General features: G+C 45.0%; 1 protein-coding gene across 3 annotated transcripts in view; it reads left to right on the forward strand.

Annotated features, from left to right (window-relative positions):
* SMCO4 (single-pass membrane protein with coiled-coil domains 4) overlaps positions 1–26,239 on the forward strand; it is a 70,137-nt gene that overhangs the window by 26,580 nt on the left and 17,318 nt on the right. For all 3 annotated transcript variants that reach the window (XM_082660865.1, XM_082660867.1, XM_082660866.1), the window contains one exon: positions 23,332–23,402. The gene's annotated coding sequence lies outside the window, so the exon portion shown is untranslated. The remainder of the gene's footprint in view (positions 1–23,331; positions 23,403–26,239) is intronic.

The following is a 26,239-nucleotide window of genomic DNA, read 5'->3' on the forward strand; positions in this document are numbered from 1 at the left end:
ATAGGTTAGATGGTAAAGTCCTTGGGGGCAGGGATCTGCTTCCTCTTCCTTTTTATGCTCCCACCATCCTTGACCCAGTGCTGGGTACATAGTTGGTCAGTTGGTCTGTCTGGGAGAACTCGTTAGAATTTTCCCTTCAGACTGGAAGAAGTCAGAACCCGCCCTGCACTCTCCTCAGGAAGAGATGACAGTGGCGGTTCTTCCTGGGCTTTGTGTGTGAGGAGAGCAGAGAGCCACCCGGTGTGTGATCGTTTAGAGCTCGGCTCTGAAGTCCGAGCAACCTGGGTTTGTATCGTGTGTGCAGCGTCCAGGTGTGTGGCCCTGGGTCACTCTCTTAGCTTCTCTTACTAAGCTTCACTTCCTCTGTCTTTAAGCTGGGCGTAGTAACGAGGGCACCTACCGCAGAGTATGGTGAGGATGAGAAGAGGGAACTGGAACTGAGGGCCTTTAGTACAGTGCTTGGCATCCGTTGAGTGGCAGGAAGCCTTATCTGCTGCTCTTGTTTCTATGATTCATATTAAGAGAGATTAAGTGACTCATGCTGGACCTACTGCAGGTGGCCCCTTTTTAGGGCTCCAGTTCTGTGAGGGTTGTGGATCTTGAACGGAACTAGCAGCCCAACCCTGTGGTTTGGTTGTGTAGTAAAAGGACGTGGTTGTTGCAGTGGAGCAGGTGTCTGTGCAGGGAGATGTTCTGGTTTCATAGTTTCGAGAGAACAAAGCATCTTCCGCATACAATGGGATGGCACTATTGTTGTAAAATCTGAGAATATGATGGCATTTCTTAGAAAAGTCAGGTGCTTTTTATTTAATCAAAAGGCATCAGTTTCAACTTAATGTTATTTTTTTTAAACCACAATTTTCAAAAAGTAACTGTTTTCTGAAACTGAACATAGCCATGTATATGATTAAACTGGTGATTTTGTAATGTTTTTTTTATCTTTATTGGAGTATAATTGCTTTACAATGGTGTGTTAGTTTCTGCTTTATAACAGAGTGAATCAGTTATACATATACATATGTTCCCATATCTCTTCCCTCTTGCATCTCCCTCCCTCCCACCCTCCCTATCCCACCCCTCTAGGTGGTCACAAAGCACCGAGCTGATCTCCCTGTGCTATGCGGCTGCTTCCCACTAGCTGTCTGTTTTACGTTTCGTAGCGTATATATGTCCATGCCACTCTCTCACTTTGTCATATTCGAAGCTCCAAGATCTGGTACATACTGTTTTCTGAAATCGCCACCTGGGCCTGGCAGCACCACCGTCCAGTCAGAATTTAACTATGTGAAAATAAATATGTGACTTGTTGAAGGTGTAAGACACTGGGCAAAATCCCAAAGGGACGCGATTTTGGCTTCAGCTTCTAAGTTTTCAGGTCTGAGTCTGATCAGTTCTGTTGTCTAGGCTGGAGAGTCTTGAGCCTTCTTTCTCCCCATAGTTAAAAATATTTTTGTTCTTTATATCCCTTAGTGCTAATTGGTTTTTTTTTATGTCTTGGAGGGAAAGGTGATAGACACTAAAAATTATCCGGTGAAAGAAAGTTTCTGGTGTATACTTTAGTTGAAAATGTGATTTCCTCCCTTGCTTGGAAGCAGTCAAGTATAAATGTTAAGAGCACGGATTTCAGCTAGACCTAGATTTCCATCCTGCCTGTGTAGCCTTTTTTCCCTCTTATTTTTTTCCTGCTTCATTAAGGCATAATTAACAAATAAAAAGTGTATATTTTTAAAGAATACAGTGAGATGATTTGATATACATATACATTGTGAAATGATCGTCACAATTAAGTACATTGACACATCCATCGCCTCACATAGTTACCACTTTTCTGTGTGTGTGGCGAGAACGTTTAAGATCTACGTAGCAAATTTTAAACATACAACACAGTATTATTAATTAGTCTCCATGTTGTACATTACACCCCTAGAATTTATTCATCTTATAACTGAAAGTTTGTACTCTTTGACCATCATCTCCTTGTCTCCCCGCTCCCCCAGCAAGCACCATTCTGTTCTCTGCTTCTCTATGAGTTTTGACTTTTTTAGATTCCACATATAAGTGAGATCATACAGTATTTGTTTCTCTGTGTCAGGATTATTTCACTTAGCATAATGCTATCCAGGTTCATCTATGCTGTTGCAAATCTGCCTGTGCTTCTAACAAGCTGTGTGACTTTGGGCAAGTAGCTTAACCTCTCTGTACCTCATCTGTGAAATGGGCTAATGATAGTACTACTGCCTTCTAGTTTGTTGAGGACTGAATGGGATAATATATGTAAAGCCCTCATTGTAATGTCTGCTCGTAAACTCTTCAGCACATGGGTGCTATCGTCGTCGTCATCATCATCATCGTCATGAATATTGTTTAGAGGAAGGCCTTCCAGGAGACCAGGATTATAGACCTGGCTTTGCCATTGTTAACAGTTGGTCCTGGATATGTTGCTGAACCTCTCTGTACCTCGGTATTGTTTTCTCTAAAACAAAGGAGTGGCACGGATGCCTCACACTCCTTCTGGCTCTAATACTTGGCTTTGCATGCCAAGCATTCTGTTTTTTCTTGGGCCCGAGTGATGTGATGCTGGTTGCCAGGAGGATCCCATTTTCTGTGAAGGAACTGTAGCTCTCTGCCAGCTGTTGGTCCTGATAACCTTTGTTTTTCTTTCCTAGGTTTTATATTCTCAGCGAATATCTCTTCCCCTAGCTTCTGTCAAATGACTCCTTGTGCTTTTCTATATTCCTTCCAGTGTTCAGACCATACGTATGCCTGGTGGGCTGGAGTTCTCAAGTCTCCGTTTGATAGAGCCTTGCATGTAAGGGTTGTTACAGATAAGGGCGATCCCATCACTTTGCTGTTGGTTTTTAAATCACGTCTGTGTTTGTCTTTATCACATTCCCCTGTCCAAGCACCAGGGCTGCCTGTATCTGAAGCAACCAGGGAAAGCCACTCACAAGAAAAGCATGACTTGTTTGATTCATAATAAGCTACCTTCTCGCTTTGTTTCCTTCCTGGGTTTAGTTCGAACTTCAAAGGGCTTACTAGAACTAATCTGAGTGTGATTTTATCTTTTGCAACTGCATCTTTGCTAGCCTCTGCTTTTGCCAAAAGTGGAGCTGTGGAGTTAATCTCTGGCCTGCCGCTGGTGTTTCAGGTGTATCTTTGTGTTCTCTGGGACAGGCGTGCACAGTGAATTAATTGAGTTGTTGTCAGCCCGCTTCCTAATCGAACACCTGCCCAGCGAATGCCACCAGCATGCCTGCCTGTTTCCTGACTTGCCAGCCATCCCAGTCATGTCGGTGTCTTGCTTGTATCAGAAGAGTCGGTTTTGTCATTTGTGGTTAGCTGACTGTGCCTTCAGAGAGCTATTTTCTTCTTCACTTAATTTAAAGGTGGTGACGTGTCCTCTTTTGGTACAGTCCCTCTGCGTTCCCATCTTGCTACTGTCCTCCCAGCTAAAATCATTGGTGATTATCAGCCTCATAAAAGCTTCTGGAAGCAGATGTAGAGAGAGGGTATATGTGCACCCTGGGCTGCTTCTCAGGCTCGCTTCACTCTCCCTTGGTCCCAGACTAAGTTTCAAGCGAGTCATTCTTAAAGTGGTGCTTGTGGTTTAGAGCTGATTCGAAATATTACTTTAAGGGACAGGACGTACAATTTTTTTTATTAAGACTTTACCTTTTTAGCGCAGTTTCTGATTCACAGCAACCTTGAGCAGGAGGCACAGTGATTTCCCACGTTCTACCTGCCTGTCCCCACCACATACGTAATCCCCCCATTATCAGCCTCCCCCACCAGAGTGGCACGGTGGTTACAATTGACGACCCTATGTTGACACATCGTAGTTGCCCAGAGTTCATAGTTTCCCTTAGGATCCACTCTTGGTGCTGTACATTCACTGGGTTTGGACAAATGAGTAATGACATGTATCCATCATTACGGTATCATACAGAATGTTTTCATTGCCCTGAAAATCCTCTGTGCTCTGCCTGTTCGTCCTTCCTTCCCCACTAACCCCTGGCAACCACTGATCTTTTTTTTTTTTTTTTGCGGTACGCGGGCCTCTCACTGTTGTGGCCTCTCCCGTTGTGGAGCACAGGCTCCGGACGCGCAGGCTCAGCGGCCATGGCTCACGGGCCCAGCTGCTTCGCTGTATGTGGGATCTTCCCGGACTGGGGCGCGAACCCGCGTCCCCTGCATCAGCAGGCGGACTCCCAACCACTGTGCCACCAGGGAAGCCCAACCACTGATCTTTTTACCATCTCCATAGTTTTGCCTTTCCCACAACGTCGTATGGTTGGAATATACAGTATGTAGCCATCTCAGATTGGCTTCTTTCACTTAGTAATATGAACTTAAAGTTCCTTCATGTCTATCCATGGCTTGATAGCTGATATCTTTTTAGAGCTGAATAATACTCCATCGTCTGGATGTATCACAGTTTATCCATTCACCTACTGAAGGATGTCTTGGTGGCTCCCAATTTTTGGCAGTCGTGAATAGAGCTGTTATAATCACCCAAGTGCAGGTTTTGTATGGACATAAGTTTTCACATCTTTTGGGTGAATGCCAAGCAGTGTGATTGCTGGATTGCTGGTAGAATGTGTGTAGTTTTGTGAGAAACTGCCAAGCTGTCTTCCAATCCAAACTGCTTTATATTTCCACCGGCAGTGAATGAGGGTTCTTGTGGTCCCACATCCTCGCTAGCATTTGGTGTTATTATCGGTGTGCTGGGTTTTGGCCGTTTTAATAGGTGTGTAGTAGAATCTTGTTGTTTTAGTTTGCATTTTTCTGATGACAAATGATGTGGCAAGATGGTTTTTTAAAGGGCGCTGGGGGGTTTTTTGGGGTTTTTTTTTTGGCACCAAGGGTTTGTCTTTCCCAAAAGAAAAATGGTTTTACTAAAAATGAGAGCCAGAGCAGAGAATCCAGTCTTCCCTGATAACAGGAAGCCTTCCCAGTTTAGGGCCTGTGCTGGGTCCTCTCGGCTGTTTTCTTTGGTTCAGAAGTCTCAGAGCCCACCTCGTGGTTTTGAGTGGACCCTTGGCTTGGGTGTGATTTTGTTGTTAAAAATATTGTGGAGACACTGCAACCCTTGTTAATTATTTGCTAGAATTGCATTTCTTAACTTTCTCTTCTTAGTGTTTTTGGCCTTTTAAAAAGAAGTGTACCGTTTGGGTTCCTTCTGCCCAGATTTGAACTTATGGAAAGAAGGGGTGAAACTAGAAAAACATTTTTTTAAAAAACTTCTTTGATCTCACTGAGGTTTTGCATTTTGCTTTCAGTGTCCTTTTGGCTTTTTGGAGTATTTCATATTTTCAAAATATTTTTAAAGGGTTCCTCAAAAAGTTAAATGTAGAATTACCGTAGGATACAATAGTTCCACCCTCGGTATATGTGTGAAAGAATTGAAAACAGAGATTCAGATCTTTATACACATGTCCATAGCAGCACTGTTGACAATACCCAAATGGATACAACCCCGATGCCCATCAGTGGATAGATGGGGAAACCAACTATGGTATATCCATACAATGGACTCTTACTCAGCCATGCAAGGGAATGGAGTACAGGAAGATACTGCCACATGGATAAACCTGGAAAACGTTATGCTGTAGGTGAAAGAAGCCACAAAAGGCCACATGTTGTATGATCCCATTTATATGAAATATCCAGCGTAGGTAAATCTATAGACAAAGAGGAAGCAGGTGGTTGCTAGGGGCTGGGGCCAGGGGAGCATGGGGATTGACCATTTAATGGTACAAGTTTTCTTTTGGGGTGATGAGAATGCTTTGGAACTAGATAGAGGTGGTAGTTGCATGGCATTGGGAATGTCCTAAATGCCACTGAATCAGACACTTTACCACGGTTAATTTATGTTATGTGAACTTCACCACAGTTAAAAAAATCTTTGGAGGGCCAGCCCATATGTGTCCTTGCCAAGGGTGGCTTTTCCAGTGCCAACACACAAGAGTCGCTCTCCAGTGAGGGTCTTCAGTGCGGGTGCAGCAGGGAGTGTGCGGCCCCCCTTCTGGGGCTGGGCTGGGCCTCGCTACTAGGCTCAGCTGATCACCAGCGGGGAGTTAGTCCAGAGAGCTGCCTGCCCTCCCCCCCTCCCCTCAGCCTTTTCCCTCTTCTGTAAAGAGGGCTTGCCGTGAGCATCAGGTGAGACAAGGGAGGAAGAGCTTGGCACCCTGTAAGTGGTCAGTAAATACCAACCTTTGTCTCTGGTCTGTGGAAGGAGACAATGAAGTGGACTCAGCTCAGGGAGAGAAGCAAAATGTTGGAACTAGAGAAATGGGGGTGATTTCAGTCATCTAGGTTTAGGTTAGACCTTTGAGAAAAGTATCAAAAACTCCCACTTCTTAGATTCCTTTTAGAAGTCACCATAACCACGTGCGGCCAGGGGAGCCAGCGACAACAAAGAATATTTGTAGAGCACGAAGAACTGTGCCTGGCAGGTAGCGAGGGCGAGAGAAGTGTTTGATTAAATTAAAGGAGAAGAGGGACTTCCCCGGTGGTGCAGTGTTTAAGACTCTGCACTCTGAATGCAGGGGCCCCGGGTTCGATTCCTGGTCAGGGAACTAGATCCCATATGCATGCCACAACTAAGAGTTCACATGACACAACTAAGGAGCCCACACGCCGCAACTAGGCAGCCGGTGAGCCACAACTGAGGAGTCCGCGAGCTGCAACTAGGAGCCTGCCTGTCGCAGCTAAGAGACCCAGGACAACCAAATAAATAAATAAAAAGAGGACTCCCCTGGTGGTGCAGTGGTTAAGAATCTGCCTGCCAATGCAGGGGACATGGGTTTGAGCCCTGGTCCGGGAAGATCCCACATGCTGCGAAGCAACTAAGCCTGTGTGCCTCAACTACTGAGTCTGCGCTCTAGAGCCCACGGGCCACAACTACTGAGCCTGTGCTCCACAACTACTGAAGCCCGAGTGCCTAGAGCCCGTGCTCCGCTACAAGAGAAGCAGCTGCAATGAGAAGCCTGCGCAGTGCAACGAAGAGTAGCCCTCGCTCGCCGCAACTAGAGCCCGTGCGCAACAACGAAGACCCAATGCAGCCAAAAAATAAAAAATAATAAATAAATAAAAAGAGAGACACGTAGATCTCTTAAAAAAAAAAAAAAGGAGAAGGAAGAAAACCCCGGGTGGGTTGTAGCCGTGCTAACGAGGCAGCGGCCGGGTCCGTGCCTCCTGCCCACTCCTTTCCCTTACGCGGGGACCCTCTGGGGGCTGAGTGCGTTAGCCCGTCAGTCTCTGCAGAGAATTGCGCTCCCGCCTTCAGCTCGGTGGACTTGGGTTTGTGTTTCTGATTCCTGCTTCCTTCCTCAGAAGGGACTTTAGCAGTCCTCTGTGCAGAGTAGAGGACTAAGAAGACGTGGACCTAAGGAGAGACCCCCTTCACTCAGTTGTAAGAACGGAGAAGGGAGGAGGGGAGGAAAGTCTTGACTTTCACCGATGAAGAAACACAATGTGTATTTCTTCCTAGCACAAAATTCTGGCGTGGAGATCTCTAGCTTTAGGATATTACTCAGATGTAGATGGGTACGTTGATCTCTCTTTTCTAATTCTGTTTGTACTAAGCGTCTTTACCGCACGATTAGCACCGTATTATGCACTCGCTGTTCTTTACTGTGGTTGCTTGGCATTTTAGTGCCAAGTAACGTCAGCTGTGGTGTAGAACGAGCGAGGTCACTGGACTTGGGGTCTGAAGAGCAGTGGCTTAGCAGTTGTGTGTGCAGGATTTCTACTTCTTTTTATTATTTAATTTGCCTTAAATAAGCCTTCTTCCTTCGTTTGGAACTGATACTTCTTCCCCCTTCTGGAGAAGTGCTTCTCTTCTGCCTACTCTTGGGACCTGCCAGGTGTGGTTCCTGATTGGTCCCCTGTGCCATCGGTGGACCACTGACCCGACTGGACCATTCGGGGCCCTCCTCGAATCTTTTTTTTTTTTTTTGTAAAAGGGAAGAATTTATTATGAGGCCCCAGGTATCTCAGAGACTCCAAGGCAGTAATTTCAGCCATGTGATAAGGAGGTTAAAATGGGGCTTGACCCCGCCTGTTTCTACAGAGCTGCCAGTGCAGGGCTATCCTGTACCAAAGGCAGCAGCCTCCTATGTGGAGATTACAAAGGAAAAGCGTAAAACCGGTTTTACCACTTTGGGAGCCCTCAGCCAGATCAAAGAAATTAAGGGGCGGTGGTGCAGACTGTGGAGAGGGGAGAGGATTTGATGGAGGGATGTCTTAGGACATCATTTCAAATGCATCTCCCTGGAGATTTGAACTCGAGGCCCACGAGCCTCTTTGTCTGGGGTGGTGAGGCCAGGGACATGGGGGTCTGGCACTCCAGTGGCCCTGGTTTCCTGTCTGGAGGAGAACGCTGGGCTGCCCGGGGGTGGGAGGAAGCTGCAGGCAGAGAGAGGCCAGGAGAGGGACGGGGTCGCTGGGAGTCCCTAGTTGCCCCACGGCCCCGTCGCTACAGCTAGTTTTCTCTTGTGCCCGCACCACTCAGAGGTGCTTTCTTTTGTTGCTTATAACAGAGTTCTGAGTAATAGGCATCGTGACCCTCAGCGACTCACTGAACTTCTCTCAGTCTGGTTTTCTCTCACGTGTGCAGCAGGTAACCATAATTGCCTCAGTGACTGAGATGTTCAAATAATGTATGTGAGAGCGTTGGGCAGAGTGTTACATAGGAGATAAGCCGTTACGAGTTTTGTGATTATTTTATTAACTACTTGACACTAATGATTTGATTATTCTGAGCGTTGTTTGTTTCTTAGTTTAAGTTAAACATTCTTGTTTTTGAAAAGTTTATTTTTATTTTTTTTTGGCCCCGCTTGTGGGACCCTAGTACCGGGGGCCGCTGCAGTGGAAGTGCGGAGTTCTAACCACTGGGATGCCAGGGCATTCCCTAAACACTCTTTCAGAAACAAGTGATGCCTTTAGCACGTTCCATTTGTTGAAGTCATGGAGTTAAAGTAATCTTGACCTATGTATTTGTAGGAAGTGAATGAATGGGTCTTGTTAAATTGTGGCCTTCTCAAGCCTAAAAAAGCTTTCTCCGAGTTGAGCCCTGTTTATGTCTTTGGTGAGTATGGAGTGTGGACTTCATATCAGATGGGCTGTTTTCCAGCCTCTGTGCCAGGGAAAATAGTGCCAAAATTCTAGAGTGATTGCATGCTTATTTGACTTTGGAGTTGAGCAGCCTTGGGTTTGAATCCCAGTGTTGCCACTTACTAAACCATGTTGTCTTTTTGAGGCTCAATCTTGTCATCTGTAAAATGGAAATAATAATCCCAGCCCTGCAGATTGAGGATTGTAGGAGATGTATTTAAGGTCCTTAGTTGTGCGTTGTATGTGGTAGGTACTTAATAAATACAACTGTTACTATTAAAAATGACAGCTTTAGTAACAGTTGCAACTAAAGGGGGTAAGACTAGAAAACATGCATCTATTTGGAATCTAATGCCAAAATAAATTAATCAGTATAAAAATCAGTCAACTACTATGGGGTGCCTTGTCTGTGCAAGGGATGGGGGTGGATGAATAAGAAGGTGTGTAATACCGTTCCTGTCTGTTGGGGGTATAGGTCATGTATATGTAGGAAAACAGGTGACATACAAGGAACTGGGCTTTGGAGATGGCAGAGGATCGGAAGCAGAGAGGCATGCCATCGAAGGCCTTGAGCTGATGGAAGAATGTAGCAAGCGAAGTGATGCAAAGAGTTAAACATCCAGCATGACCTTTGGACGTTTCCTGTTTTATATTTGGTCTTCCTGATTCTCTCCCAGACCCGCTTAGTGTTTCTCATCATTATGATGAAGATCCCACACCCATCGTGCATTCCAGAGTCTTAACATTTTTTGAAGACTCGTTTTCTCTGTGAACAGTTGGCCTTTTGTTGGCTCACACCCTTAAGTGACCAGAATTCTCCTGGCAGATTCTGCCTCCCCACTCCCATCTGCCGTGCCTTGTCTCAGTTTCCTGAACTGTAAGTGGCCTTTTCGGGAGTTTTATCCTGTTGCATCGCTGAATTGAGCACCTACCAGAGGCAGTGGGTAGGGCAGCGTGCTGGGGAGGCCTGGCGAGCAGAAAGATGGTGGGGTGAGCCAGGGTGGTCCCTGCCCTAAAGCAGCTCACTTAGTAGAGGAAACAGTTGGGCAGACGGACTCTAATTAAATGTGTTTAGTGCTGGATGTTGGTCAGATAAGGAAAGACATTTGGCGGGAGCCCCAAGTCCCCGGGTCCTCCATCAGGCACTCACTCACTTCTGGGCATGGTTCACAAAGGCTGTCCACCTCCCCAGCACAGTCTGGAAAAACGCATTCTGTATCAGTAGCTGTGGTTCTGGTGTGAGATCTCTCTACGTGGTTCCCTGCTTGGTGGAAAGCGTTTAAGTGAAGGCTCCCTTTGTCACCTCACCCAAATCCTCCCGGCAGGAAGTTTAGAACGTAGAGTCTGATCTTTCCATCTCCTCCCACAGACGTACACCTGGTTCCCCGCCCCGCCCCCCCCCCCCCCCCCCCCCGCCGCCACCACCGCCAGGTTCCCGTCTCAAATGGTACCATCATCATTCCAGAGGCTTGAGAGTCACCTGACACCTCCCTCTCTCCCCTGTAACTGACTAATCATTCCCCAATCCTATCAGTTCTCTCTCTTCCATTGTCATCACCCAGGTCCAAGCCATCATCTCCAATTGGAGCTCATGACCCCAGTGACTGGGTTCTGAAATTAATTTAGAGGGTCTTTACCAGCGTTAAAAAAACAAACAAAAAAGAGAAGTAGAACGGAAAGCATGAGAGTGGAGTACACATAGTAAGGTTGAGTTTTATTTTGTGAAAGTTGTGTTTGTGTATAATAAGAGTTTTACAGAAAAAGGTTAACATTGTGAAGGGCTTTTCATACACTGACTTACTTCTCCCTGCAACAGCTGATGCAGTGGTATCGTTGTTGTTATCTCTGCCTCACAGGAGAGGAACTGAGGCTCAGGGAAACTAGCCAGGTCAGGCTGGTAGCCTGCCTCTCAGACCCTGTGTGTGTGGACACATACTGGGTTACACAGTAAAGTGTCTTTCTCACTCTGCAAGTTGTGGTAAAAACAAAAGTTGGAAAGTTCTGTGTGACAGACATCTGTACCTTTACTCTTATCCTCTCCCCCTCTCCAAGCTGCAGCCCCAGTACTCTACATTGCAAATTGGATGCTGCGGCTTCTCTGTAGCAAGGCCCTACGCTTTTAGGAGGGTGTGCAATCTATGGGGTCACAAGGCCTGCCTGCGCAGCCTGGTCCTGCTGACCTCCTGAGCCTCGCAGCTCTTCCTGGCTCGAAGGAAGGCTTTGAGAACCGCCGGGACCCCTGCCTGTGCTCCCACGACCTCTCAGACTCAGGCCCTGCATGCAAGTTCCTAGCACCTACTACATCTATAGAGAAATAGTTCCTTGTTCACTTGATGTCTGTCTGGGGTCCAGGGGTGCAGAGACTGGTGTTCCATTAGCTATGGGTGGTGAAGAAAGGTGGAGCCTCGCGTTTGGCTTGAAGAGCTGTTGGTCCACGTCTGTTGGGTGGGCTCTCAAATCCCCGTGAGGGTGGGCAGTGTGGTCGAGTGAAAGAGTCCTGGGCCTCACATCAAGAGATAGGGGTCGGGGCTTCCCTGGTGGCACCGATGCAGGGGAAACGGATTCATGCCCGGGTCCAGGAGGATCCCACATGCCGCCGAGCGGCTGGGCCCGTGAGCCATGGCCGCTGAGCCTGTGCGTCCGGAGCCTGTGCTCCGCAATGGGAGAGGCCACAACAGTGAGAGGCCCGCGTACCGCAAAAAAAAAAAAAAAAAAAAAGAGATAGGGGTCCTGGCTACACCACTTCTTTGCATTTCAGCCCTGAGATGTAAAATGGGGGTGATGACACTGTACCCATCCGTATCCTGGCTGATTATCACAATCAGGGGAGATAAATTGTGCATGAAAGTTACATGACAGTGGCGTTGGCTGTTTCGGAAGGTGGTGGTTTGACTTTTTCTCCCTTCTTACTTGGGACTTCTAGTGCTTGGCATGTCCCTTTGAGATTGGAGACGCCCTCGGGGCCCGGTGGTAACAGGCCCACAAGGTCAAGGGCAGTTCTCTCATCTGTTGAGTGAGTGTAGCCCTGGGCCAAAGCCATTCAAATTCCTTCTTTAAGCTCACATATTGGTGATTTTTCAAACCATCATCTTTGACCTTGGGAGCTTTCTGGCTTAGAGTAGCGTAGTGTCAACTCTGTATTCTACATAGGCCCTGAAATCATAATTACAGTGAGAATAATTACAGCTTGCGTTTACTGAGCACCTGTCACATGCCAGCTGCACGCTCACTTCCCTCTTCTGCCACCAACTTTGGGGAGTCCATGGTGGACTCCCAGTCTTGCTGAAGAGGAAACTGAGGCCAAGTTCGAGAAACTTGCCAAGCTCTTCTAGTTGAGTTCTTTAGAGCACACCATTCTCATTTTAGTTATAACTATCCTATTGATTTTTTGTTTTGTTTCTGTTTTCTTGACTTAGAAAATAATGACTCTAAGCTCCTCGAGAGCAAATTTTAATAGCTGTGTTTGTCTCTTCTCTGTGTTCTTGATTGGCGTAATCCACCTTTTCCTGGGTGAGACTCTTGTCCAGGCGAGCATTTCCGTTCCAGTGGTGGACTCTGCACGGGCCGCCTTCCTCTCCAGGTGCTTCCTGCACCCTTTGCCCCCTGCCCTGTGGTGGAGTGGATAGATTGCACGCTCTGGAAATAGGAGCTGATTTTCCCTCCTCCCGACTTCTGTTTATTTCTAAAGGCTTCTGTTTGTCTTCTCTGGGCTGCATCCATTTTCCCTCTTTATTGCTGCGGTTTATTGCTCTTACTGGCTCCTTTATTTTTATTCTTCAGACTTGCCCCAAATGCATCTTGATTTTGGTCTCTTTCGATTTTTAAAGCCCTGGACTCTGTTACTGATGATTTCCCTCATTTTGCAGTATTCTAGTTGGTTGCAAGTCTATTTTGCAAGACCCTGCTTCTTTCGCTTCCATCATTAAATTTTAATACATTTCTGTTCCTACTCTTTTATAGAAATTTATATTTCAGTTTTTAGATTGTAGTAATGGACCTTCAGTGTGCTACAGTTTGACTTCCCATCAGACTGACTTGCTTTTAGAATCATAAGTTCATGGAGCAGAGGGCAGCTTTATGTTGTCCTTGCTCTTTCTTTAGAAGGCAGATCTGCCCGTGTCACTTTGGTGCACTACACCCCTTCTCTGGTTCTTGTCTGATCAGTTCTGAACCCCTCATCACAGTGCGGGAGGCCACTGCTAGCCCTCTCCTGCTGCCTCTTCACCCTTCCCTCCTCACCACCCATGACCGGCAGCTCGCCAACTTTTCGTTTCAGGACCCCTTTAAAAATTCTTAAAAACTAGTGAGACCCTCAAAGAGCTTTCAGTTATGTGGATTATATTTAGCAATATTTACAATATTAGCAATCAAAATTGAAAAGATTTTAAAGTATTCATTAAATTAGTTTAAATATAGCAATAATAAACGCATTACATAACACAAATAACACTTTTAATGAAAAATAACTATTTCTAAAGCAAAAAACATTTAATGAGAAGGGCGCCATTGTTTTACTCTTTTCCAGGTATCTTTAATGTCTGCCTTAATGGAAGACAGCTGGATTCTCATCAATGCTTTTGCCTTCATTCTGTTGCAGTATGTTGTGTTGGTTGAACTGTATGAAGAAAATACAGCCTTACATGGAATGTAGTTGGAAAAGGGAGGAATGGTTAATAACCTTTTCAGTTAATTGTGGAGAGTCTTTGAAAGTACATCGGAGCTTGACAAGTGATAGTTTCTTAAAGGTTTGTTGCAGTATAGAATCTGAAACCATGTATCAGTGAACTTCTCATATTCTGTTACATTAAAATCTTTTGGTCTGTCTTGCACTTTAAAAGGATCTTTTATGCATTTTGTAACATCATGCATGGCTTATTTGGATAATATCACGTTTGTTAATGTCACTGCCGCTGTCATCTGAAAAGCCAAGTACTGAGATGCTCTAAAGCTCACAGTGGCCAATACAAGTTTTTCCAAATTTTAATGTTTGCTTGAAAGCTCAAATTTTTCTTTAGCAACAGATACTGTCAGTTTTCCCTGAAATAACAAGCTCGCTTTATTCCTTCTAAAAATACCCAAATCTGAGTCACCGTAGTTTTTCTGTCAGTCATTCTTTCAGTTTAAAATGGTGTTTGGTGGAAAGAGTGGCTAATTCAGCTTGCGGCTCAGTCGTACGAGTGCTTTGTCTTCCCGAAAACCAACCACCATACTTTGGCTTGTAGCAGAAGTGCTTTATGAGCGCTTCTCATTTTGTCACAAGGGATTTTAAAAAGATGTGTACTCGAGGTTAATATTTAACGAAATTAATAATTTTTACTGCTTCATTAGGATATTCTTAGTTGAAATTGACCTTTTTATTTTTTAAACCGTGAAAGTATGGCAGTAGAGAACACAATGGCCACTAATACAGTCAGATGCCACTGCCTTGATTCTTGCTAAGGTACCAGCAGTTTTCCCCACCATTGTTTTCACACCATCAGTGAAAATATCACACCGTTGAAGTTAGTTTTGACCTGGCAGCACCCTCCGAGAGGGTCTTGGACCATACTTTGAAAACCACTGGAGAAGAACAAACTGTCTTCATTCCTCTGCACACATTGGACGCTCTTGCTTCCCGTCTGCCTGGAACACTCTCTCCCTTCTTGTGTCTAAGAGTGCAGATATTCACATACGTATGTATCTATGTATGTATACATGCATATATGCGCATGTGTCTGTCTGTCACTTCAGTTAATACTGGTTGTACTCATCGTGTGCTCGTGGGTCTCTTCCAGTAGACGGTAGACTGTGAGCCAAGTTTTGCATTTATCTTGGGTGGCAGTAGCACCAAGTACCATGCCTATTAAATGTTAACTTGTTTAATGTTGCCTGTCTTCATCATCATCATATTATGATCATTTCAAGGGCTTAATAAATGGTCTTTGAACAAATGAAGAATTTGTGTTAGTATTTTCCCAGGGTTACCTTAGAACATTCGTTCTCTGATATCAGTAAGTGTTAATCATGAAAGGGCTTCTGTGGTTAAGTTGATTTGGGAAGTTCAAATAGGTATTTAATTGAAAGCTTTCCCATATTCTTTATTATGTAATATGCATTGTGAATTTTTAAGGGAGATGGGAGGCTACGGAATGTAATATTTCTCCTGTTGAATAGCACGTGAACCTTCTTTTCTTGGTATATCTCATAGGATTAGTTTCCTTGGAATTTTCTTTGGGAAATAATTTTGTAGACTGGCTTTTCCGTTTTTACAGATTATGAAATTGATTACCCGTGTTTATTCATGCATTAATTTATACCTCAGGTATTTAACGAGTACTTCTTAAGGTTAGACGCTGGTAGGTTTAGGCATACAGTGGCAAGCAAAAAGAAAAAAACAGACTTTGAGAAAATAGTAATACACTATTTGTGTGAAGTAGATGGTTAAGTGGGAGATTCACGTATCATCAACTGATCCCCCGAAATTACAAGTGTTGTGTTGATAGTATGTTGGAAGGTACAGCTGTCTGTTGGTATCCAGGGGAGATTGGTTCCAGGACTCCCGCAGATACCAAAATCCCCAAATGCTCAAGTTCCTTGTATAAAATGGCGTAATATTTGCATATAACCTCTACCCATCCTCCTGTATACTTTAAATCATCTCTAGATTACTTATAATACCTAATACAATGTAAATGCTACGTAAGTAGTCGTAAATACAATGTAAATGCTATGTAAATAGTTGCCAGTGTGTGGCAAATTTGTTTTGCGTTTTGGAACATTCTGGAAATTTTTTTTCTTTTTTCGAATATTTTTGGTCTGTGGTTGTCGAATCGGTAGATGTGGAACCTGCAGACACAGAGGGTGGACTGTACACAGTGCTAAACCATTTGCTTTCTGTTGTTTTCATTTTCAAAGCTCTGCCGGTCCTGTTTAGGTATCCCTCCCAGCATTTTGCTGCTGCTGGCGTCCCTGTGATCCAAAAGACTGATGAAGAAGCTCAGTAATGATGGGGGCCGTTTGCCCAGCTGCATCATCTGAGAGTATAGCGTGTTGGAGATAGGGTCTTTTAAAATGTGAGCCAACCTCTTCTTAGTGCCTGGCACATAGTAGGTGCTTTTATATGTTGATTGGCTGGACAAAGAGCGAATAAATGTGCTCAGAGACTAAAGGATAAACCCCACGCTGTGGTCCCATTACTCCAGTGCCCGAGCTTGCTGCGCGGTACAGGGTGGGCTGAATAAAGCCATATATATGCTTTTCATGCCTCGCGGCTCTGACCTGGCCCACGTTGGAGGGAACCAGTGAGTTTTACCTTCTCTGCACCAAAAAACAACACACGAAGCACATCCTCCTTTCTGTTTTGATCCAGTTCTGCCCGTATATTGCGGGAAAATGTTAATACACTCTTTATATGAAAATATTTAATCAAAGGATGTGATGTTGATACAGTAAAATTGGGCTTTGGTCCTCTGACTGCCTGGACAGATGATAGCAGGAGGGTTTTGCTACACAATAGGATTGGACTCCGGGCTTCGGTAAGAAGATTAAGCCGGTGTTTCATGTGATGATTCATTCTGTGAAGTCACCTACAGAGAAGTCAAACATTTCCGTGCTTATTAAACAGAGCTCTTGGTTTTTGGTGTGTGGCCCACACCACTTTGGGCTGGATGAGCTCTGGGAATGCGTAAAGACCTCCGTCTGGTCCCTCCTCCCCACTGCCACGTGTGGATAGAGAGACAGGAAAACATGCAGCAGCTCAGATTATCCTCTTGTTTCAAAGCCTGAAACTTCTTCAGCCACGTCATGTTCCTGCCAGAGTCTGAAAACAAATAGGCTTTAGAGAGGCTGAGGGTTGAGTGGAGTCACTTAGGGAATGGAATGCACCTGGGTGGCTGATTTTTCAGGTTTTGTTCTGAAACTGAATTAAGAAAATTCTCAGGGAGTTTTCTTGATTTCTGATTTTTATGATTGAGTTAGAGTTGCAGAAGTATGATGAGTTGCTAATTAAAAAATTTTTTTTCTTCGTTTCTTTGTAAAAGGAATTCACATTAATTGTAGAAATTTGGAAAAATACCAAAAGGCATAATGCTGAAAATTACCCATAATTCTAGTATTCAGAGATAATCACTACAAAACGTCTTGTTGTATTTGCATGCATTTTTATATGCATAATTAAGATCATTGTGTATAAATTTTGATTTCTACTTTTCCCATTTAACATATGAATATTTTATCTTGCGTTGAGAGCAGTACAGCATGGGAGCTTGTGTTAGTTTCCTGTGACTGCAAATTTCTACAAACTGGTTGGCTTAAAGCCACAGAAATTTATTCACTCAGTTCTGGAGACCAGAAGTCTGAACCAAGGTATAAGGATTGTACTCCCTGTGGAGGCTCTAGGGGAGAATCCATTCCTTGACCCTCTCAGTTTCTGGTGGCTGCTGGCATTCCTTGGCTTGTGGCCCTATCTCTTCAATACCTGCCTCTGTTTTCACATGCCTTTCTTGTGTGTGTGTGTGTGTGTGTGTGTGTGTGTGTGTGTGTGAGATCTCCCTCTGTCTCTCTTTGAGAGCATTTGTGATGGCATCTAGGGCCCACCCAATGATCGAGGATATCTCTCCATCTTAAGGTTCTTCATCTGCGGAGACGCTTTCTCTATCTAAGGTAGCACATACAGGTTCTAGGGTTAGGACCTCTGGGGCCATCACTGTATTCAGACTATCACAGGATTTAAGAGTATGGACTTTTTTTTTTTTTTTTTTAGCTTATGATGGTCTGCTTTATTTAATATCATGTTAATGTATGTTTTCTTCAATGGATATATATATTTTTATTTTTCAAATTCTTTTCCCATTTAGGTTGTTACATAATATTGAGCAGAGTTCCCTGTGCTCTACAGTAGGTCCTTGTTGGTTATCCATTTTAAATATAGCAGTGTGTACATGTCAATCCCACACTCCCTAACTATCTCTTCCCCCCACCGTTCCTACCTGGTAACCATAAGTTCATTCTCTAATTCTGTGAGTCTGTTTCTGTTTTGTAAACAAGTTCATTTGTATCATTTCTTTATAGATTCCACATATAAGTGATACCATATGATATTTCTCTTTCTCTGTCTGACTTACTTCGCTCAGTATGATAATCTCTGGGTCCATCCATATTGCTGCAAATGACATTATTTCATTCTTTTTAATGGCTGAGTAATACTCCATTGTATATATGTCTCACATCTCCTTTATCCATTCCTCTGCTGATGGACATTTAGGTTGCTTCCATGTCTTGTCTATTGTAAACAGTGCTGCAGTGAACATTGGGGTGTATGTATCCTTTCGGACCATGTTTTTTTCCAGATATAAGCCCAGGAGTGGGATTGCAGGATCATATGGTAGCTCTGTTTTTAGTTTTTTTAAGGAACCTCCATACTGTTTTCCATATTGGCTGTACCAATTTACATTCCCACCAACAGTGTAGGAGGGAGGGTTCCCTTCTCTCCACACCCTCTCCAGCATTTGTTGTTTGTGGATTTTTTGATGATAGCCATTCTGACTGGTGTGAGGTGATATCTCACTGTAGTTTTGATTTGCATTTCTCTAATACTTAGCAGTGTTGAACATCTTTTCATGTGCTTCTTGACCATCTGTATGTAAGAGCATGGACTTTTGAGTCAGACTGTGTGGGCTCAAATCCCTGTGTGGTCTCTTACTAGAAGGATGATCTTGAGCAAGTGTCTTAACACTTGGTGCCTCCATTTTCTGATCTGTAAAGTGGGAATAATAACAGTACCTACTGGGAATTCCCTGGCGGTCCAGTGGTTAGGGATGTGTTCTTCCACTGCAGGGGGAACGGGTTCCATCTCTGGTCAGGGAACTTAAGATCCTGCATGCCGTGCAGCGCAGCCTAAAAATAAAAATAACAGTATCTACCTAAGTAGATTAAGAAGGTTCATATATGTAAAGCACGATAAGCTTAGGACAGTTCCTGGCCCATGTAAGGATTAACTGTTATTATTGTAGTTGTTACTTTTATTAGAAATACTTTGTAAAATGTCATTTTTATGGCTGCGTAAAACTTGATTCATGAATCTACCATAATTTGTCTAATCATTTCCTTTTCTTGGCTATTAACTTCATCTCTAATTTTTTTAAATCTCATATATAACCCTGCCATGGATATCTTTGAGCATTAAGTTTTGTCCCCATTTCAGATTCTTTCCCTAGTGTAGAGGTCTGAAAATGGAATTACAACATTAAAGGGTGCGTCCAATTTTAAGCCATTTAATAAGAATTTGTCAAATTGCTTCCAGGAAGACTGTGCCTGTTACACTCCTACCAGTAGTTGAGTGATGGGAGTGCCCGCTTTGCTGTGGCCAGACCTGCATCAAGTGTTATCATTTTAAACATTCTCTGGTATTTTGACATGGTCTGCGCCTTAAGGCTGAAATGTAACATAGCAAAAGGAGTCAACATAGTAGTTCCTTTGATAAGGAGTGTTCTTGCAAGGTAAGAAAACTTCTAATGAGAAATGAAATCCTTGCTTTGTCAAATTTCCAAGCGCTGCCTCCATCCTGTTATGAAGCCTGGAAACTTCCTGAGTGTTTTCTGAGGTTACAGGGCAGGATGTTGGGGGAGAGGATATGTCAGCAGCAGGACAGGTACACAAGGATTTTAATAAACCAGTTTTGTTTCTGTTCTCAAAGTTGGACATTGAAAACTCTGAGCATTTGATGGGACGAGGGAGGCGCACTTGAATAAAAAACCCTGATAAATTTAATCACTTTACAACTGAAGCCATTTGAGGGACGGGAGGATGGAGCAGGGAGGGAGCGGCTCCTGCACTGCCTGCAAGGTAAGGTGGGAGACCAGCCTTGGGAAGGGCTGAGGGAACAGTGTGCACCTGCCCCTCACCGCCCTGCCACCCGGCAGCCTCCTTTCCTTTACCAGGGGTGTCCGTTGCCGTCTGGTCTTGCCCGGGCTCCTGGGCTGCAGAGGAAGAGCTGGGGTCACAACTGAGTGAGAGGCAGGGCAGCGTTTTTTTTCTCCAGCAGTGAACTGATATGAGTGTACAGTGCACAACATGTACAACTGGTCACGCATGAATTCCACAGTATCCAAAGCAGTTGTAGTCGGCGGTATGATGGCCCCAAAGATGGGTTTTGCTCTTTACATTTTCTTATATTATTGTTGTATATTTAAGTTTGGTTCTAATATGCTGTTGAATTCGGTTTGCGAGTATCTTGTTGAGTATTTGATCAGGACTCTTGAGAATGAGGAGATGTTACACTGGCTTCATTTACTCTTTTATGTGTGTCCCTGCTTATATCAGGGCCCTGGAAGGCAGGAATTGAGAAGCAGCTTATGTCTTTTGTATACCTGTGTTAGGAAACGCAGTATACCCTGTTGCTCCCTCCCTCCAGGGTGATCTCCCTTAAACCACGTCATTACGTTGCCTTAGCAACTGCTATTTGCTATGCTTTTCTTTTCAGAAAAAGTTGTATAAGCTTTTCCAAATAAGGTCCAAGTAATGTGACCTTATTTGGAAAGACGGTCTTTGTAGATGTAATTAAGATAAGGATTTTTTTTTTTAAGAAATTAAGATTTTATTCTAATGAGAGTCCACCAAGATTTCTACCCAAGGAGTGACATGATTTAATTAACATTGCTTAAATCTTGTTGTCCTTTCTTTTTTCTTTGGCCCTGCCATGCGGCCTGTGGGATCTTAGTTCCCTGACCAGGGATGGAACCCGTGCCCCCTGCAGTGGAAGCTCGGAGTCTTAAGCACTGGACTGCCAGGGAAGTCCCAAGATAAGGATTTTTGAGATGAAGTCATCTTGGATGACTTCTCTAGTGGGCCCTAAATGCAATGACAAGTGTCCTTATAACAGAGAGGAAGAAAGAGATTTTACACACACACACACATGCACACACGCACACACACACAGAGAAGGCAGTGAAGCTGAGGAGTGATGTGGCCCCAAGCCAAGGAAAGCCAGCAGACACCAGAAGCTGGAAGAGACAGGGAGCATTTTCTTCTTCCCTAGAGTCTCTGGAGGGAGTGTGGCCCGGCCGACGCCTTGATTTCAGGCTTCTGACCCCCAGAACTGTGACAGAATAAATTTCTGTTGTGTTATGCCACCCAGTTTGTGGTAATGTATTGTGGCATCTGCAGGAAACTTGTACACCAGTCTGTGATCTGTTCAACAAGACATTTCCACTGATCGCGTGCTTGGCTGTGTAGCAATGTCATAAGCAGTAAAAGCTTCAAAGCTGCTCTTAATTTCTGTACTTATTGTGAGCCAACAGCAAAGAGGTGGTGGATGGCACTGGTTTGCAGACCACCCTCTGAGTGCCACAGGTCCTGTCTCCCTCCCTGGTTTTGTGGACAAGGAAACTGAGGCCCGGAGGGGAGAAAGTGGGGCTGAGTTTAGAGCACAGGTACCTCTGCTGCTGGGAATGGACAGATAGGATGTGGCACCAGCCTCCCGGGGGCCAGATCTGGGGTGAGCGGACAGGATTGCTGCCCTTCAGCCTGTCCTGCAGGCCCGCTGGTGTCCCTGTCGCTGTTCTGCACCCTGCAGAGTGAAAGTTGATGCTCCAATGAGCCCCTGGAGCACTGAGCTGCCTAGAAGGCCCAGAAGCCAGGAGGTACTTGTGAAGCCTTTGCTGCAGCTAATGAGGCGAGAGTAGCAGGCGAAGCACCCTGTCAAGGGTGGAAGTCACAGCTCGCGTCGACTTAATTTCTAGCTGACTGCTTCAGTCTTTGTGGTTTGGGTCATATTTTCTCTCTGTAGCCCAATTTTAACATTCTACATTTTCGGAGGGGTAATTATCTCTTAGAGAATATGGGATTAGACTGCAGTCATCTAGACTCTTAATGCTGCTTGAATAAAGTCCGTCCAACTTAACCTGGCATTCAGACCCCCTGAAGACCCTTCTGCTCTCCAGCCCTGCCTCCCAGCCCTCTGTTTCACACACCCTCATCTTTGAACTTCACAAAAACCATGCTCCCTAGCAGAGGGGACTAGAAGGTGTTCAGAGTCTTGAAGCCCTACAGTAGGTGAGTTCATGGTTGACCAACTCAAGAACCAATGGAAAAGTAGGTCAAGGGGTTAGAGGGCATAAATCTTTCAAGATCTCAGGAAAAAAAAATGTTCACATTTACTAAAGTAGACGCTAAAGGCAGCACAAACAGCTAGTACCAATCACTAGCATATGAGCTAAGGCATCTGGTCTACCATCCGGCTCCGTTGAGCCACCACATGACTGTAGCCACATGAGTAGACCAGAAGAAGAACCACCCCGCTGAGCCCAGCACTAATTGCTGACCCACAAACCATGAGTAAATAAAATGTTGATTGTTTAAGACAAAAAAAAGCACAGCGCAGTAAATCAAGACTTATCCTTGAGTTATTACATTTCTCTTTTTAGTAATGATAGGCATTGTATAGTTACTCAATTATTCCTTACTTGCTATAGACACTTTCAGAGTCTCCCACCTTTGTATTTCATTGAAATTCTTATTTTGTTTTGTTATGGATAGTACCCATATTAAGAGCCCCTTTTCCCCAGTATCTGGGTCTCCATCTTAATATTTAATACTGCCGGGACTTTCTGAATTATTTGTTGGATCTACTGTCTGGGTTTCCCACATCTCTCTCTTCCTTTCCTCTCAGGTGTTATGGGACAGTAGTTCAGAGGCCCAGGTCACTCCCTCTCATCTTATTTTTCCCAAGGCTTTGTTTCAGAAGCCTTTATTTCTTCACCCTCTGCTTGTGTTTGTTTTTTTAGTCCCAACCCTGGATCTCTTATTTTTAAATAAGTAATTTTTGTTTGCAAGGAACAGAAATGCTCTCGTGCCAGCTGTAGTTAGCAGAGGGTCTGTTGCAGGAATCTCAGGAATGCAGGGAGCAGGCTGGAGCAGGAAGGCTCCTCTAGTTCAGGGGCTGTGCGGTTCTGTTCATCTCATGTGTGCGTGCGTGCGTGTGTGTGTGTGTGTGTGTGTGTGTGTGTGTGTGTGTTTCTCTGGATCAGGGCTCACTGCTGCCTGCCTAAGTTTGCATGTCTTTATTCTCAAATGAGGAAAGAAGGAAGGGAGGGAGGCAGTGTGGCTGCTGCAACACGCCAGTCCCTCGGCGGGGGGGGTGACTGACGCGAACGGACTTGGCGGGGGTGTCACAAAAAAGAGGTCTGTGGAGGTAGTCCCACCAAACCTATTATACCTCTTTTTCTGATTTCTCAACAGGAATAACCCAAGTCACCTTTCCTGGAAATCAGTTTCCTGAAACTATTGAAACAGCAGTTCTTGAAGAAAAGGTAAATAGAAGTGAATCTGTGTCCTACTGAAATTCTCTTAAGAGGGAAACCATGTTTGGAGGGTTGACCGTCCCTGTCGTTCCTTAAACACACCCAGTTCTGTATGTATTATTTTACCTTCCTCTGCCTGGCCAAGTTCCTAGTCATCCCTCAAGGCCTTTATCAAGTGCTGCCTGTTTTGAACCCCACAATACTCTCTCCTTCTAACTGACACGTATCCCAACGGGCTTTATGTTACCATTCGTGCCCCTCCTCTGACCGTTCTCTTGTGGCTGTATGGAATGCAGGCGCTCCTTCTCTGTGGCCCCCACCCCGTCGTAGCACTTCCACACTTGATTGTAGTTGCCTGTTTTCCCCGGTTACTTCCTCGAGACATATCTGAATTGGGCCTTGGACATAGTAGAGGCTCCGTAAACGTTTATTGAATTCACAGTGAATTGGCCTCCACTCTAGACGGTCAGCTCCCATGCGGATTCACTTTGTACCTCCACCGCTACACCCTTGTAGGGTCTGTACTATAAATCCTCAAATCGATTCTGTTCTTTGAGCATGCATCCGAAATTGTTAATCTTCTCTAGTTGTCCTTTGAGTTTTGGCTGGTGGTGAAATGAAGCAAAGCTTTTATATCTAGTTTTTATTTTCCATGGGCAATTTGGGTCCATGTAAAGAGGAGTAATCCAGAAGCGGGAGGGGAAGGGAGGTGACAGGCGGGTCAGGGAACCAGTGACGGTGGGAGCATGGCTCCCCACCCTGCCTCTGCCTCCCTGTGGTTGAATGGGATTACTCGAGGTGGGGTTTGGTCATGCCCCTCTTGTCTGCTGGATGGCAGATGCCCTCCCCCATCCATCCATCCATCCATCCATCCATCCATCCATCCATCCATCAATCCATCCATCCATCCATCCATCCATCCATCCGTATGATCTTCCGAGCTACCTCAATCAACAGACAGTTGCATCTGAACCCACCTCCCTGCTCCAAACCTTTTTTGCTTTAAATCATTGAGTCAGCGGATTCCTTTTCTCACCTGCTTTTACTGCACCTGCTGAATATCCTGAACACTTTCCTCACTAATGTAGGAATGTCATGTAATGTTTTCTGTTTTGTTGGTCACTATCCTCTTAAGAGGACTTGTCCCAGCCTTTCCTACCTGACAGTAACCAGCAGTTGTCTCTTCCATTTGAGGAGTTCTTCTCCTTTTAGAGGGTGCTTCTACACACAGCACCAGAGTTTCTTCTCCTACCAATTCTAGGAAACAGGCAGGGGCAAACGGTAACTTCCCATTTCAGTAAACAGGCTCAGAGCAGCTAGGCGTCCTGCGTGAAGCCACGTCGCCAACGCGAATGGCGTCTGGTTTTTCTCTCCCCTGCGCCACCTTGCGCATTCCCCTTGGAAGCAGCCGCTGCTGTCACAGAACCCAGGGGCTCTGTCTCACCCACTCCAGTGTTCCTCTCAGTGGGGGGAGCTTTGGCCTGCTGTGGAGAGATGCCATCTGACCCTGGTGTTTCCTCTACCGCCAGCCAGGCCGCTTTCTTGAAAAAGTAGGTCTCTTCCTCCCGAGACCTTCCAATCAGTCTTATAAGTTTTATTTTGGTTGGGGTTTATTTAAATGCAGGAACTTTTCATTAGTTTACGTGAATGCTGTGCTGTCTTACTCTAGGAATACATAGGAAGACACTCACAGGGGCTAGAGCAGCTTAATCTAGCTGTATCTAATGCCTTTCTTCCCTTGCCTTCTCCTTTAAATAATTGCAGATGGTACCATCAGTCAAGGTGGCAGAGCACACTGCTTTATTGCCATGTAGAATTGTTTAGTTAACTGTGATTTTTAAAAAAATGGCTCAACTTTTAATTAGAAAGCAGATCGTCAAAGAGATTGGAAAATAGACCCATCATGATAGGAAACCAGGTTCCGGTCCAGAAGGGAGCATGTTAACTTAAGAGCAGGATGTGATTTCAGTGAGTCATTGTTTTCCTAAAATAGGCCATCTTCTCCGGTGTTTTTTTGAGAGAGAGACCTTCCTCTACATCTGTACTGCCTTAGATTAACATTTTCCTGGGGGAGATTCTACTTGGAATCCCCCAAACAGGATGGTACAACCCAGCAGCGGAACTGTCAGGGCACAGGGCTAGATACCGAAACCCTTCTGCCGGGACTCCTTGAAAACATCAGTGTCAAGAAATCAGCAGACCTGTTACGATGCTTGTAATTGAAGAATTATCAGGCTACATACTTTACTTCCCATTGTGGTGTGATGCAAATCCCATTTTACTGTTAACAGCACTGTTTTCTCAGCCCCAAAGCTGGTGGTATCTGCTTTACTACTGGAGATCATCTTAGAAGCAGCTTGCACATGTCCTGGCCGAGTTTGGCCCCATGAGCTCCCTGTGTGGTGCACCCCCCCACCTTGAGCTGGCACAGTGGTGGACACACGAGCACCCCGAGAGGAAGGTGGGAAGGATCACCTGTGAGAACGGCCCCAGGCGTCCATCGCTCCACACGACTCCTCTGTGCTTTGTAGGTCCTTTTATACCTTTGATAGCAGCTAGTGAACTTGGATAGGTCATGGGCACCTCAATTTCAACTCTTGCTCTCCTATCACAGACCCTTTCCAGACCTCCCTTCCCCCCATTTCATTAAGGTGCACAGCTGTTAATTCACTTTCTCAAGCCAGAAACTGGGGAGTCATCTGTTATCTCTCACCTTTCTCTTCCTCCAAATCACCAAGTCCTAGTGGTGCTTCTGAAGCAGATCTTGAATTCTTCTGGCTGCCCTTCCACATCCGTCTCCCAAGTCCAGTGACATCGTCATTTGCCTGAATCACTGCAAAGGCCTT

Source organism: Grampus griseus (genome assembly GCF_964374135.1).
Source record: "Grampus griseus genome assembly, chromosome: 8".
NCBI lineage: Eukaryota > Metazoa > Chordata > Mammalia > Artiodactyla > Delphinidae > Grampus > Grampus griseus.